Source organism: Pseudophryne corroboree, chromosome 6 (genome assembly GCF_028390025.1).
Source record: "Pseudophryne corroboree isolate aPseCor3 chromosome 6, aPseCor3.hap2, whole genome shotgun sequence".
Classification (NCBI taxonomy): Eukaryota; Metazoa; Chordata; class Amphibia; order Anura; family Myobatrachidae; genus Pseudophryne; species Pseudophryne corroboree.
The window spans coordinates 504,837,915-504,854,806 of NC_086449.1; positions in this window are offsets into that span (position 1 = coordinate 504,837,915).

Genomic DNA, 16,892 nt, shown 5'->3' on the forward strand with positions numbered 1-16,892 from the left:
AGACTTTCACTCCATAATACATTTTGAACATACTGTAGCAGCTGTAAATTAATCTTCTTTGATATCTTTCTAGTACAATTTCACTCTATCAGTCATACGTAGTTTGCCTGTACCTTCAAATTACAGTATAATATATTTTAAAAATAATACTAACATACAAAGATTTATAACAACACTGCATCAATAGACTACTTGCTCACTTTTTTCAAGATATCTCCCAGCTGAATCCCTCTGCCCATCCCAAGATCTGTATGCACATATCATCCTCATCATTGCTTTCTTACATTCTGGGTAACTGGACAGTAATTCTGGCTACACTGTAGAACTCCCTTCCTTATCATAGAATACAGTAGGTATGGCATATCCCAGTGGTTCCCAAACATGGTCCTCAATGCACCCCAACAGGCCAAGTTTTAGGAATATCCCTACTTGTGCACAGAATACATTATTAAACTGAATGAGGTACTAATTAAGTAATCTGTGCCTAGGCATGGATATCCTTAAAACTGGGACTGTTGGGGTGCCTTAAGGACCAAGTTTGGAAAATACTGTCATAGCCTATACTTTTTCAATACTGTTGGGTGATTCCTGGAGATGCTCAACTGCCCACAGGTACTCTGACTCAGTAGCGGATTTAATTACTGCTATGTGACCAAGGCAGTTGCTTAGGTCCTGGCAGGTCCTACGGGGTCCACCGACTGGGCTGAATCCGAACAGGAGCCACTGTCATTGGCTACAGTGCCTGGTACCGCACTACAATGAAGAAACTCAAATTAACTACAGCTCACAGCAGTCCTTGCTACAGGACTGTTGGGAGATGTAGTTTATTTTGAGCTTGGTCACTGTAGTGCAGTTCGGCAAGGCATACCTTCCAACATTCATTATTACAGACGCGGGACTCTGCACAGTGAAGCCACGAGTGTCCAAAAAGAGGGTTTGGCATCTGTAAAAGGGGGCATGGTTTCACAGGAATGCCACAATCGCATACCAAGCCTCCCATTTTGTCATTGTGGGAGCATGTACAGCGCTCTGTGAGCTGGTGATGCACCAATCTCTCTGTCTCCTGTGAATAGAAGCTGCGCACAAGTGTCTATTCACCGCTGATCTACAGCAGAGTGATGAGTGATTGGAGCCTCCCAACTCCCCTACCACCACCACCACAGGACACTGCAGCCCACAGGTGGGACAGCGGGACAGTCCCCAAAAAAAGGATGGGAAAGGGGACTATCCTGTGAAAATCGGGACAGATGGGAGATATAGGCAAGGGCTGTCCAGTGTCACACTCCCAGTTTAAGGAACAGAGAAGCCATTGGCACCTGCTAAGAAGCAGGAAGTGGACATCACTTCTGAGGATGGAGTACAAAGAGCCAGCATTGATTGAAAGTATAATTAGATTATTTGTGTCTCTTCTACTATTACTGTTGTGTACAGGGATATTATTTTACATATAATTTGTTCCTACGATATGAACCATGTAGTGTACCCTTATATATATAACTTAGTGTTCCCATGTATTTTATTTGTGTCTCTCCTAATATTGCTGTCATGTGTTCAGGGATATTATGAGGCCTATTAATAAAGCAGAGAAAAGCTCTGTTTTGCTGAGAAGTTTCTGACTTCGCCAGCGACAGCCCCGCTGTGTGTCTGAATTGCATTACCATACTTTAGTATGGTGAATGTGATTTATGAAGTAATGGAAAGCTTATCTTTCCCCTTCTCCATGGAGTTCAGGTTCGCCATCTCAGGATGACACAACCTGAAGTGTGGTGTGGTAACTGCAGGGAAGCTCAGTGCTTCCATGCTCTCTGTCCGACACCTGTGCTAGCTCCGCCCCCTGACCTTGCAGCAGTCCGTGCGGCCTGTTGGGAGGTCAGTCTGTGGTGCATACACAGAGGGACTCGCCGGCTGACTCCGCACATCGCAGAGGTGACTGCCCAGAGAAGACTTCACTGTTGGACCCCAGGGTACTGGAACACAATGCCAGAAGGGTGAGTATACATGAATTGCTACTTATTGCAGCTATATATAGCATTGAACCAATGCAATGTATAGTGATAAGTAAAAATTATTTTTTCATTTTTTACATGAATAGATCCCTATGTTACATATAACTTTGTGTTCATGCATGTATTTGTTTTATTAAAATGAACAGTCTAGCAGCTTCACAGTTTAGCCACTGGAGGCACCACCCCCATGTGTTCATTGGTCTTCAACTCTCCCAGGGGTGCTGGGCAAAAGATGGCATCGCCCAAAAGTGACCCCGTCAGCAGGCTGCAAGTGGGAACAACCGCTATCCTTTGAATTGCCTTTGCAGATAGAACAGCCAAACAGTCACTTCCTGGTTCCCGATATAGGGAGACCAGTTAGCATGATGGAAAATAGCTACTACATCTCCCATGATTCCCCGCCTTACCTCATCCCTCTCTCACTCTGCCCAGCCGATCCTTCTCCCATGCAGCGATGTGTAAGGACCTCTTCCTGCCTATCCCCTTCTAGCGTTGCACCCCTTCAATCCCTCCAACTCTGCAGTCTTCATATCTGGTCCTTCTCATTCCCTGCAGCAATGAATGAGAAGTACTCTCCCCATCCCACCCCTCTCTCTCTTCTGTTCTGCCCAGCTGCTACTGAACCCGTAGCCGGCATATGAGGAAACATGTAGCCAACACCTTTCCTATTTGAAAAATGATGGCAGGGGAATAGTTCAATACTTTTTGAGGGGCACAAGTACCCCTAGATACACCCCTGCTACATCATGGTGAACAGTGAGCTCATGTTTGAGTGCTGGGCTTGTTGAATACTCCCAGCAGGTTGCCAGTGATTACAGCTGCCAGCTCAACCTCCACCACTCATCTTTGTCTTATTCAGAGCGACCCATCATAAATAAATTGGAATAACTAGGGCAAACCTGATGCCCCTTGCTGTACCCTTTATCTGGAGGAAATATGACCCATTAAAATAAAACTAGTTATTATTCAGAATATATAATATTGCCTCTAAAATAAACTCTTTTAAGAGTTCTGAATAATCACTTTGGTCTAGAAAGAATTTTATTGCTTCACAAACCTTGTTTGAGTCAATAATTGTATATAGTGTGTTAACAGTGGTCATTCCGAGTTGTTCGCTCGCTAGCTGCTTTTAGCAGCATTGCAAACGCTAGGCCGCCGCCCTCTGGCAGTGTATCTTAGCTTAGCAGAATAGCAAACGAAAGATTAGCAGAATTGCTACTAAACAATTCCTTGCAGTTTCTGAGTAGCTCCAGACCTACTCTTAGATTGCGATCACCTCAGTCCGTTTAGTTCCTGGTTTGACGTCACAAACATGCCCTGCATTCGGCCAGCCACTCCTGCGTTTTTATCTGGCATGCCTGCGTTTTTTAGCACACTCCCTGAAAACGGCCAGTTTCCGCCCAGAAACACCCACTTCCTGTCAATCACACTACGATCCCTCCAGCGATGACAAAACGATGGTCGGCCTTGTGTAAATCTACTAAGTTTTGTGTGAAAGTACTTAGCGCATGCACGCTGCGTACCATGCGCATGCGCATTTTCCACCTAATCGCTGCGTTGCGAAAAACGGCAATAAGCAAACAACTCGGAATGACCACCAACATCTGTACTGATTAAGGTACAGTATTCCTCCCAAGTTAGATGACTCAATTTTCTTAGAATATCCCCTGTGTCTTTCAAATATGTTTTAGACACCAACAGATGTAAATGAAAATCGATCATGGCTGAGAGGTTTGATGTAATACTATTTGTACTGTTGATAATGGGTCGACCTGGGGGTTTTGTAAGGTGCTTATGTATTTTTGGGAGGATATAAAATGTTGGAATTGAGAGACTGGAAATGTTAATAAATTCCTTTTCCTCCTTTGTAATGACATTATTGTCAAATGTCTTCTTGGTAAGATCAAGGAGATTTTTTATTATACTTGGAGCAAGAACGCTCCTATGTTTTTTGTAGGTGACTGGGTCTCCCAATTGCATATTGATCTCTTCCACATAGTCTTCCTTATTAAGCATAACTAACCCAGCCCCCTTGTCTGTTGGTTTAATTACCAGGCTTTAATTTTTTTTAAACGATGCAATCGCTAATTGTTCCTTTCTGGTAATATTTTTTTTTTTTTTTTGCTGGTTTAATTTTCTTAATTTCTTTTGTAACTATTGAGTTAAAACTATCAATATTATTACCTCTGATATGTTTGGGGTAAAATTTAGATTTCAGTCTAAATTTTGTTGGGGATGTCTTAGCTGATGAAGGAAACTGTCCTCCTTTTTTTTCGCTGCAAAAAACTTTTTGATCATAACCTTCTTAATAAATTTTTGAAGGTCAATATATAGACCAAAGGGATTCACATTTGCAGTAGGTGCGAATTTTAGACTCTTCTGAAGAACTTTTAGTTCCAAATCTGTTAGTTGATGAGAACTCAAATTAAATGCCTTACCTTTTACTAGTCCAGTATCTGGCACTACCCCTTAGTAAAGCTACACCTGAGACTGAACAACTACAGAAAGGTGTTGATATTGCACAAAATAAAAGCTGGAAAGGTATACTTTTGCTGTTGTGATCCATGCAATGCCATTCTGTACTGTTTTTGTAAATTTGCATTTTTAGTCTATGATTAGAGCTGGGAAGATAAAGGTCAGTTTATTCTGCTGTGAGGTGTGGTTGGGTCAGGACTGAGAGAACCTAAGGCCAAATTCAGATAGCAACGTTTGCACATTTCTGAGGCTAAATCTAAATAATATGGATATTTCACAAAATAGTTTTGAAAATGTTACTCATCTCTAGAATTTAAGTAATGGGTCTAAGCAGAGCCGGCCATAGGCATAGGTAAACTAGGCAAATGCTTAGGGGCACAACCAGCTTCTGCTAATTAAAATGATATGCAGCATGCCTATATTCTTTGAGTGACTGCGGCTGAATCTGCATATGAAATGCTACGTGTATTTAAATCACTGTAACATAGCATTTCTTATGAGATACAGCCACAGTCGCACACAGAATATAGGCATGCCGCATATCATTTTAATCAGCAGAAGCTGCTTGTGCATCCTAGCCACATAGTAATGCAAATAAGATGCATTTTCATCAAAAAAGGCTCCTGAAGTTAACAGAGCTGTCAGCTGACTCACTCCAGGCAATTCCTGCTGCATGGCGTATTGAGGCAAGATGTATGAGAACACATCTGTATCCAAGAAGAGGCAGAGGTCACAGTGTTAGCAGCCATGTTAGTGTTGTGTGTGGGTGGGTTGGATGTGCAGTAGTGTTCGGCATATGTGTAAGGGGTATTGTGTGTCATGTGTATAAATGCATTAATAATGAGCAGAAAATGTGGAAGGGGCACTATGTGTGTCATTATGTGCATAAGTGCACTAATAAGGGCCCTCATTCCGAGTTGATCGGTCGCAAGGCGAATTTAGCAGAGTTACACACGCTAAGCCGCCGCCTACTGGGAGTGAATCTTAGCTTCTTAAAATTGCGACCGATGTATTCGCAATATTGCGATTACTAACTACTTAGCAGTTTCAGAGTAGCTCCAGACTTACTCTGCCTGTGCGATCATTTCAGTGCTTGTCGTTCCTGGTTGACGCCACAAACACACCCAGCGTTCGCCCAGGCACTCCCACCGTTTCCCCGGCCACTCCTGCGTTTTTTCCGGAAACGGTAGCGTTTTCAGCCACACGCCCCTGAAACGCCGTGTTTCCGCCCAGTAACACCCATTTCCTGTCAATCACATTACGATCGCCGGAGCGAAGAAAAAGCCGTGAGTAAAAATACTTTCTTCATAGTAAAGTTACTTGGCGCAGTCGCAGTGCGAACATTGCGCATGCGTACTAAGCGGATTTTCACTGCGATGCGATGAAAAATACCGAGCGAACAACTCGGAATGAGGGCCAATGTGCGGCATATGTGATGGGGACATTATGTATGTCATTATGTGTATAAGGGCATTAATAATGTGCAGCATATGTGTAAGGGACATTGTTTGTATAAGGGCATTAATAAAGGATGGCATAATGTATAAGGCTCATTATGTTTATAAGGACATTAATAATGTGTGCCATATGTGTAAGGGGCATTACTGTGTGGTATTATGTGTATAAATGCATTACTAATGTGTTGCATTATGTGTATAAGGTGCTCTACTGTGTGGCGTAATGTATAGAAAGGGGACTACTGCGTGGTCAAATCTGAATAAAGAGCAATATGGTGTGGTTTAATGTGAATAAGGAGAAATTCAGTGTGATGTAATGTGAATAAGGGGCACTACTGTGAGGAGTAACGTATCTAAGGCAAAGTGGTACTACTGTATGATGTAACATGAATAAAGGACACTATTGCATGATAAAATGTGAATAAAGTTGTGTGGCCATGCCCCTTTCCATCAAGAACACACCCCTTTTTGGGCTATGCGCTGAATGTGTGCACTGTTCCTATTTAAAATCTAAGGGGTAGGAACACCAAAATGAGGACTGCTATGGGTGAGGGGTGATGGTGCTGGTAAAGGGGTGCAGGGTCAGAGGCAGAACTAGCGGTGGTGCTAGGGGGCATCAGTCAAAATCTTGCCTATGGCATAATATTGGTTAGGGCCGGCTTTGGGTCCAAGACAAAAGGTTATATTGGAAATGGAAATTAACTTCACATACAGTAGGGGGTGCAAGAAACATTTAACTTAAATATGCATAAATATAAAAATGTATTTGTTATGCACATGGATAGATCACAATAATAAAACTGTTTGTAATAAAAACATCCATTTCATCAATAGTGAATAATATAAAACTTTTTGTCATATAGAAACTAGAGATGAGCAGGTTCGGTTGTCTGAGAATCGAATCCTACCGGCCTTCACTACCCAAGCCCGGCTCGGTTTTTCCCACCTGACTCGGAAACCAGAACAAGGCAAAACGTTATCACCTCGCTGTGGGATTCTAGCGGGTTTTGGATTCCATATAAGGAGCCGCGCGTCGCCGCCATTTTCACTCCAGTCCCGGAGAGTGTAACACATGTTCTGTGTCCTAAATATCTTCTTTGAATTTTTCTAATCCTATTTGCTGTAAAAACAGAGCTGCAACGCGGGTGGGAGGCAGCGAGAGCTCTGCCTTCCACTGACAATGATAAAGTGGCTGAGTCTGGGGGCGGACAGGAGCGGGACCAAGCTGCGGACAGAAAAAGCCCACTGAAAAACTCATGAGAAGCGGCACCAGCACATCTGCCTCAGTGACAGGGACGTGCCTTCAGACCAAATGAAAGCATGCCCCTGTTAGTCAGGCAGACGTGACTGGACAGCACTGAGCTGTCTCTGTCAGTGCTGGGCACCTCCCCAGTATCAGTGCTGCTGAGCCACGGGCACTGATTCCCTCTGATGGAGCTTGCAGCTTGAGACCCGACCTCCCGCCTAAGCTTGCAGCCACGGGTACTTAGACCTGACCCCCCCACCAGAGTTTGCACCTGCCAGTACTTAGACCCAACCGCCCCCCCCCCCCGACCACCACCACCACCGGAGCTTGCACCTGCCGGTACTTAGACCCAACCACCCACCCCCCACCACCACGGGATCTTTGACACGCCAGTACTATGACTAAACCCCTAACCCCCCTTTCCGGAGCATGCAGCAGCGGGTACTTAGACAGACCTGACACCCTCCTCCCCACTGGAGCTTGCAGCCACAGCCTGCTGGGGTCAACCATCCCTGTAGCTTCCTCCATCCTTCGCCGGCGTTAACAGCCACAGACAGTGGGAGTCAGTGAATTTCAGAGGAGTTGGGGTAAGTGAACACATAAAATCACAGAATTTGGGGGGAATTTTGATGCTATGGTATTATTAACCTCAATAACATTCATTTCCACTTGTTTCCAGTCTATTCTGAACACCTCACAATATTATTTTTAGTCCAAAAGGTTGCACCGAAGTGGCTGTATGACTAAGCTAAGCGACACAAGTGTGCGGCACAAACACCTGGCCCATCTAGGAGTGGCAGTGCCGTGGCAGACAGTAAGCCGCCCCAGTTTGGGAATATGGGTTGATAGTAATGGGTTGTAACTATGCTAAGATCAGTAAGAATGACTTAGATGAAGGTTTTATAAGTCCCCTATTACCATAGGTACAGCTGGGATCGTTCACCTGCTCATATGCTGCTGATTCTCCTCTCCTAGGACCAGGGACGGATTGGGATCGAACACCAGTCCGGGAAATTTATGGAAGCAGCCCTAATGGGGCTGGAGTCTGTTGAGGGGGAGGAGTCTGGCATTACATGTATAGCACTGCATTACACGTATAGCACTACATAACACAAATAGCACCACATTACATACATAACCACCACATTACATACGTAGCCACCAAATGACATACTTTGCCACCGCATTACATAAATAGGCTCATCATCATGGACAGACATTGGGCAGCTATAGGGATGAAGGACTTTGCATAAGAGATTGTCCTGGGGCTGGCTGTGAGGGCTGCTTGATCAGCTGGCATCCTGAGAACAAGGTACGACCTGCTCCTGTCCAGTCCCCAAACCATACATTGTGAATGGGGACGCCCTAACCCTTACACCAACATGATACTGCAAATAATGTAATTAAAAATAACCTCTCTGCCTGGTCCCCTTCAGTGCTCAGTCGCCGCTCTGGCCAGTTCAGTGAGAGTGCAGGAGCTAGCCTAGGGTAGCAGCGGGTGTTGTGAAACCGGCACCGACCATCGCTATGCTGCTGCTCCTGGGCCGGGCTCGTTGAAGAGACCTTTGGCCAGGGCCAGGGAGAGGATGCTCCTGGGGTGGTTAACTTTCTCCAGGTCCCCCGTTGGTAGAACAGCTTCACCACTTTTCACTCCAAAAAAGAAAAAAAGCAACCTGGCGCTTTTTTCAGATATACTTCTAGTACACTTAGACTCCTACCGGTCCGATACCAAACCTTTTGTCACTATTTTAGCAGCAGGAAGAAATTGACTTGGGGTTTACAAGTCAAATCAAACACCAGGGTTACCAGGTGTATACTACAACAACTATCCCCTGTGCTATAATTTGCAATAAACGCTATGGCTGAAAGTCCAATAATTCCAATTCCATCAGTTTATATACTATAGAGTTTAATATAATTTTTTTCTGTTATTTAAACTTGACCAGTCATAAACAGCAATAAAAAAATTACATATAACACATTTAATAATATTACGGAGCTGGATCCAAAATCACTATGTGCACAAGAATAAAATAATATAATAAAATAAAAATCAGTCCATGGACTAAAATTTCATAATATAATCCATATATTAATGGTAAATTCAGCATGTCACCATAAATGCAATAGTTTACAGAATGAATAACTTCACATCCAAGTTCCTTACTGACTCGCCCCTACTGATTCAATGTTGCAGTATAAATGAACTGCTCCACACCGGAGCCTTACGTGCGGCTTCCACAAGGAAATTCAGCAAAAGGGAGTTCTGATAAGATGTGAAGGGTAGACTCTGGCTGCGGGATCCGACACTTTTGCTAGCACCTGGAAAATACTTTACTCCCGTCCTCAGAGCACTGTAAGTCCCGCCCTCCGTGTGCTGCATGCACACACCAATAAGCGGTCTCTCTCCTTGTGGCTGCCAGTGAACTGCGGTCAGCAAGAAAGTGATGATGGTGACAATGCAGGGGTCCAATGCTGACAATAACAGGGTCCAATGCTTACTGACGCGTTTTGCTCCTATTACAGGTGCATTATCAAAGAATATTTCCTAAATATTCCAGGACCCTATTTAAAGATGATACTGTAGTATTCGTTCCTATTGGTGCATCACTTTAATTAATGACTGACTGAACCTGACTGAACACCTGTTTGGTTCCACCTCCCAATCCACCTCCTATTTCATTTGGCATAATGAAACCTACTTTCATTACACAGCAACATATATAAATATAGATAAATATACAATATAACCCCACCATATAAATACGACACATGATTGCATATACTGATATATAATACATGATGGAAATGTGTCCGTTTGTCCATAAGAAAAACTGCTGCACTTTTTTCCCCCTTAATTCAACAAGACAATAAAACAAAAATACCAAATAGTCATATGTAAATTTAAATATAACCTTCCTCCCATTAATTCAAACTCCCAGTTATTCCCATCCGAGTCTGTTACTCTACCACTACTCCACCACTATCTCCTGTTAACAAGAGATGTGGACCGGAAATTTTTCGGGTTTTGTGTTTTGGTTTTGGGTTCGGTTCCGCGGCCGTGTTTTGGGTTCGAACGCGTTTTGGCAAAACCTCACCGAATTTTTTTTGGTCGGATTCGGGTGTGTTTTGGATTCAAGTGTTTTTTTCAAAAAACCCTAAAAAACAGCTTAAATCATAGAATTTGGGGGTCATTTTGATTCCAAAGTATTATTAACCTCAATAACCATAATTTCCACTCATTTTCAGTCTATTCTGAACACCTCACACCTCACAATATTATTTTTAGTCCTAAAATTTGCACCGAGGTCGCTGGATGACTAAGCTCAGCGACCCAAGTGGCCGACACAAACACCTGGCCCATCTAGGAGTGGCACTGCAGTGTCACGCAGGATGGCCCTTCAAAAAAACACTCCCCAAACAGCACATGACGCAAAGAAAAAAAGAGGCGCAATGAGGTAGCTGTGTGAGTAAGCTAAGCGACCCTAGTGGCCGACACAAACACCTGGCCCATCTAGGAGTGGCACTGCAGTGTCACGCAGGATGGCCCTTCAAAAAAACACTCACCAAACAGCACATGACGCAAAGAAAAAAAGAGGCGCAATGAGGTAGCTGTGTGACTAAGCTCAGCGACCCAAGTGGCCGACACAAACACCTGGCCCATCTAGGAGTGGCACTGCAGTGTCAGGCAGGATGGCCCTTCCAAAAAATACTCCCCAAACAGCACGACGCAAAGAAAAAAAGAGGCGCAATGAGGTAGCTGTGTGAGTAAGCTAAGCGACCCTAGTGGCCGACACAAACACCTGACCCATCTAGGAGTGGCACTGCAGTGTCACGCAGGCTGGCCCTTCCAAAAAACACTCCCCAAACAGCACATGACGCAAAGAAAAAAAGAGGCGCAATGAGGTAGCTGTGTGAGTAAGCTAAGCGACCCTAGTGGCCGACACAAACACCTGGCCCATCTAGGAGTGGCACTGCAGTGTCACGCAGGCTGGCCCTTCCAAAAAGCACTCCCCAAACAGCACATGACGCAAAGAAAAATGAAAGAAAAAAGAGGTGCAAGATGGAATTGTCCTTGGGCCCTACCACCCACCCTTATGTTGTATAAACAGGACATGCACACTTTAACCAACCCATCATTTCAGTGACAGGGTCTGCCACACGACTGTGACTGAAATGACGGGTTGGTTTGGACCCCCACCAAAAAAGAAGCAATTAATCTCTCCTTGCACAAACTGGCTCTACAGAGGCAAGATGTCCACCTCATCATCATCCTCCGATTCATCACCGTGTACATCCCCCTCCTCACAGATTATCAATTCGGCCCCACTGGAATCCACCATCACAGCTCCCTGTGTACTTTGTGTAGGCAATTGCTGCTGGTGAATGTCTCCATGGAGGAATTGATTATAATTCATTTTAATGAACATCATCTTCTCCACATTTTCTGGAAGTAACCTCGTACGCCGATTGCTGACAAGGTGAGCGGCGGCACTAAACACTCTTTCGGAGTACACACTTGTGGGAGGGCAACTTAGGTAGAATAAAGCCAGTTTGTGCAAGGGCCTCCAAATTGCCTCTTTTTCCTGCCAGTATACGTACGGACTGTCTGACGTGCCTACTTGGATGCGGTCACTCATGTAATCCTCCACCATTCTTTCAATGGGGAGAGAATCATATGCAGTGACAGTAGACGACATGTCCGTAATCGTTGGCAGGTCCTTCAGTCCGGACCAGATGTCAGCATCAGCAGTCACTCCAGACTGCCCAGCATCACCGCCAGCGGGTGGGCTCGGAATTCTGAGCCTTTTCCTCGCACCCCCAGTTGCGGGAGAATGTGAAGGAGGAGATGTTGACAGGTCGCGTTCCGCTTGACTTGACAATTTTCTCACCAGCAGTTCTTTGAACCCCTGCAGACTTGTGTCTGCCGGAAAGAGAGATCCAAGGTAGGTTTTAAATCTAGGATCGAGCACGGTGGCCAAAATGTAGTGCTCTGATTTCAACAGATTGACCACCCGTGAATCCTTGTTAAGCGAATTAAGGGCTCCATCCACAAGTCCCACATGCCTAGCGGAATCGCTCTGTGTTAGCTCCTCCTTCAATGTCTCCAGCTTCTTCTGCAAAAGCCCGATGAGGGGAATGACCTGACTCAGGCTGGCAGTGTCTGAACTGACTTCACGTGTGGCAAGTTCAAAAGGTTGCAGAACCTTGCACAACGTTGAAATCATTCTCCACTGCGCTTGAGACAGGTGCATTCCACCTCCTATATCGTGCTCAGTTGTATAGGCTTGAATGGCCTTTTGCTGCTCCTCCAACCTCTGAAGCATATAGAGGGTTGAATTCCACCTCATTACCACTTCTTGCTTCAGATGATGGCAGGGCAGGTTCAGGCGTTTTTGGTGGTGCTCCAGTCTTCTGTACGTGGTGCCTGTACGCCGAAAGTGTCCCGCAATTCTTCTGGCCACCGACAGCATCTCTTGCACGCCCCTCTCGTTTTTTAAATAATTCTGCACCACCAAATTCAAGGTATGTGCAAAACATGGGACGTGCTGGAATTTGCCCATATTTAATGCACACACAATATTGCTGGCGTTGTCCGATGCCACAAATCCACAGGAGAGTCCAATTGGGGTAAGCCATTCTGCGATGATCTTCCTCAGTTGCCGTAAGAGGTTTTTAGCTGTGTGCGTGTTCTGGAAAGCGGTGATACAAAGCGTAGCCTGTCTAGGAAAAAGTTGGCGTTTGCGAGATGCTGCTACTGGTGCCGCCGCTGCTGTTCTTGCGGCGGGAGTACATACATCTACCCAGTGGGCTGTCACAGTCATATAGTCCTGAGTCTGCCCTGCTCCACTTGTCCACATGTCCATGGTTAAGTGGACATTGGGTACAACTGCATTTTTTAGGACACTGGTGAGTCTTTTTCTGAGGTCTGTGTACATTTTCGGTATCGCCTGCCTAGAGAAATGGAACCTAGATGGTATTTGGTACCGGGGACACAGTACCTCAAACAAGTCTATAGTTGGCTCTGCAGTAATGATGGATACCGGAACCACGGTTCTCACCGCCCAGGATGCCAAGGCCTCAGTTATCCGCTTTGCAGCAGGATGACTGCTGTGATATTTCATCTTCCTCGCAAAGGACTGTTGGACAGTCAATTGCTTGGTGGAAGTAGTAAAAGTGGTCTTACGACTTCCCCTCTGGGATGACCATCGACTCCCAGCAGCAACAACAGCAGCGCCAGCAGCAGTAGGCGTTACACGCAAGGATGCATCGGAGGAATCCCAGGCAGGAGAGAACTAGTCAGAATTGCCAGTGACATGGCCTGCAGGACTATTGGCATTCCTGGGGAAGGAGGAAATTGACACTGAGGGAGTTGGTTGGGTGGTTTGCGTGAGCTTGGTAACAAGAGGAAGGGATTTACTGGTCAGTGGACTGCTTCCGCTGTCGCCCAAAGTTTTTGAACTTGTCACTGACTTATGATGAATGCGCTGCAGGTGACGTATAAGGGAGGATGTTCCGAGGTGGTTAACGTCCTTACCCCTACTTATTACAGCTTGACAAAGGCAACACACGGCTTGACAAATGTTGTCCGCATTTCTGTTGAAATACTTCCACACCGAAGAGCTGATTTTTTTTGTATTTTCACCAGGCATGTCAATGGCCATATTCCTCCCACGGACAATAGGTGTCTCCCCGGGTGCCTGACTTAAACAAACCACCTCACCATCAGAATCCTCCTGGTCAATTTCCTCCCCAGCTCCAGCAACACCCATATCCTCCTCATCCTGGTGTACTTCAACACTGACATCTTCAATCTGACTATCAGGAACTGGACTGCGGGTGCTCCTTCCAGCACTTGCAGGGGGCGTGCAAATGGTGGAAGGCGCATGCTCTTCACGTCCAGTGTTGGGAAGGTCAGGCATCGCAACCGACACAATTGGACTCTCCTTGTGGATTTGTGATTTCAAAGAACGCACAGTTCTTTGCTGTGCTTTTGCCAGCTTAAGTCTTTTCATTTTTCTAGCGAGAGGCTGAGTGCTTCCATCCTCATGTGAAGCTGAACCACTAGCCATGAACATAGGCCAGGGCCTCAGCCGTTCCTTGCCACTCCGTGTGGTAAATGGCATATTGGCAAGTTTACGCTTCTCCTCTGACGATTTTATTTTAGATTTTTGAGTCCTTTTTTTACTGATATTTGGTGTTTTGGATTTTACATGCTCTGTACTATGACATTGGGCATCGGCCTTGGCAGACGACGTTGATGGCATTTCATCGTCTCGGCCATGACTAGTGGCAGCAGCTTCAGCACGAGGTGGAAGTCGATCTTGATCTTTCCCTATTTTTGGAACCTCAACATTTTTGTTCTCCATATTTTAATAGGCACAACTAAAAGGCACCTCAGGTAAACAATGGAGATGGATGGATACTAGTATACTTATGGATGACGAGTGACTGCCGACACAGAGGTAGCTACAGCCGTGGACTACCGTACTGCGTCTGCTAGTATAGACTGGATGATAATGATATAAAAAATATATATATATATCACTACTGCAGGACAGGTATATATTATATAATGACGGACCTGCTGGACACTGTCAGCAGCAGACTCCTAAACTACTAGTATGAAGAAGATAGAAAAAAAAAACCACCACAGGTAGGTATACAATTATGGACGAGCACTGCCGACACAGAGGTAGCTACAGCCGTGGACTACCGTACTGCGTCTGCTAGTATAGACTGGATGATAATGATATAAAAAATATATATATATCACTACTGCAGGACAGGTATATATTATATAATGACGGACCTGCTGGACACTGTCAGCAGCAGACTCCTAAACTACTAGTATGAAGAAGATAGAAAAAAAAAACCCACCACAGGTAGGTATACAATTATGGACGAGCACTGCCGACACAGAGGTAGCTACAGCCGTGGACTACCGTACTGCGTCTGCTAGTATAGACTGGATGATAATGATATAAAAAATATATATATATCACTACTGCAGGACAGGTATATATTATATAATGACGGACCTGCTGGACACTGTCAGCAGCAGACTCCTAAACTACTAGTATGAAGAAGATAGAAAAAAAAAAAACCACCACAGGTAGGTATACAATTATGGACGAGCACTGCCGACACAGAGGTAGCTACAGCCGTGGACTACCGTACTGCGTCTGCTAGTATAGACTGGATGATAATGATATAAAAAATATATATATATCACTACTGCAGGACAGGTATATATTATATAATGACGGACCTGCTGGACACTGTCAGCAGCAGACTCCTAAACTACTAGTATGAAGAAGATAGAAGAAAAAAAAACCACCACAGGTAGGTATACAATTATGGACGAGCACTGCCGACACAGAGGTAGCTACAGCCGTGGACTACCGTACTGCGTCTGCTAGTATAGACTGGATGATAATGATATAAAAAATATATATATATCACTACTGCAGGTATATATTATAATATAATGAATGACGGACCTGCTGGACACTGTCTGTCAGCAGAATGCGTTTATAGAATAAATAAAAAAACACCACACGAGTGTTTAACTTTTTCAGGCAGACAATATACTGGTGGTCACTGGTCAGTCACACTGGCAGCAAAAGTGTGCACTGTTATGTACTCCTGCTATAACTGCTCCCCAGTCTCCCCCACAATTAAGCTGTGTGAGCAGTGAGCACTCAGCACAGTCAGATATACATAGATGATATTATCATGCAGCACACTGAGGCTGAGCACAGATATGGTATGTGACTGTGTATCGTTTTTTTTCAGGCAGAGAACGGATTTTAAATAATAAATAAAACTGGTGGTCACTAGTATAACTATCAGCAAAACTCTGCACTCTCTGAGTACTCCTAATGCTCCCCAAAATTACTAAAATTAATTTACTAGTAAATCAAGTGTCTCACTCTCTATCTAAACGGAGAGGACGCCAGCCACGTCCTCTCCCTATCAATCTCAATGCACGTGTGAAAATGGCGGCGACGCGCGGCTCCTTATATAGAATCCGAGTCTCGCGATAGAATACGAGCCTCGCGAGAATCCGACAGCGGGATGATGACGTTCGGGCGCGCTCGGGTTAGCCGAGCAAGGCGGGAAGATCCGAGTCTGCCTCGGACCCGTGTAAAAAGGCTGAAGTTCGGGGGGGTTCGGATTCTGAGGAACCGAACCCGCTCATCTCTACTGTTAACAGCACATACCCTAAACACATAAGTCTCTTTACTAGCACAGCACCTGATATTGATAGATATCCTACTTTCTAATATTTTACCTTTATTTTAATTTTTTATCTTTTGTTTTTTATTTTTTCATTGTTATTTTTATTTATATACAAATTACTTGTACCTACAAAAGAGCTACATTCACCAGATCACAATTCTTAATATACAGGTTGAGTCTCCCTTATCCAAAATGCTTGGGACCAGAGGAATTTTGGATATCGGATTTTTCCGTATTTTGGAATAATTGCATACCATAATGAGATATTATGGTGATGGGACCTAAATCTAAGTACAGAATGCATTTATGTTACATATACACCCAGCCTGAAGGTAATTTTAGCCAATATTTTTTATAACTTTGTGCATTAAACAAAGTGTGTCTACATTCACACAATTCTTTTATGTTTCATATACACCTTATACACACAGCCTGAAGGTCATTTAATACAATATTTTTAAT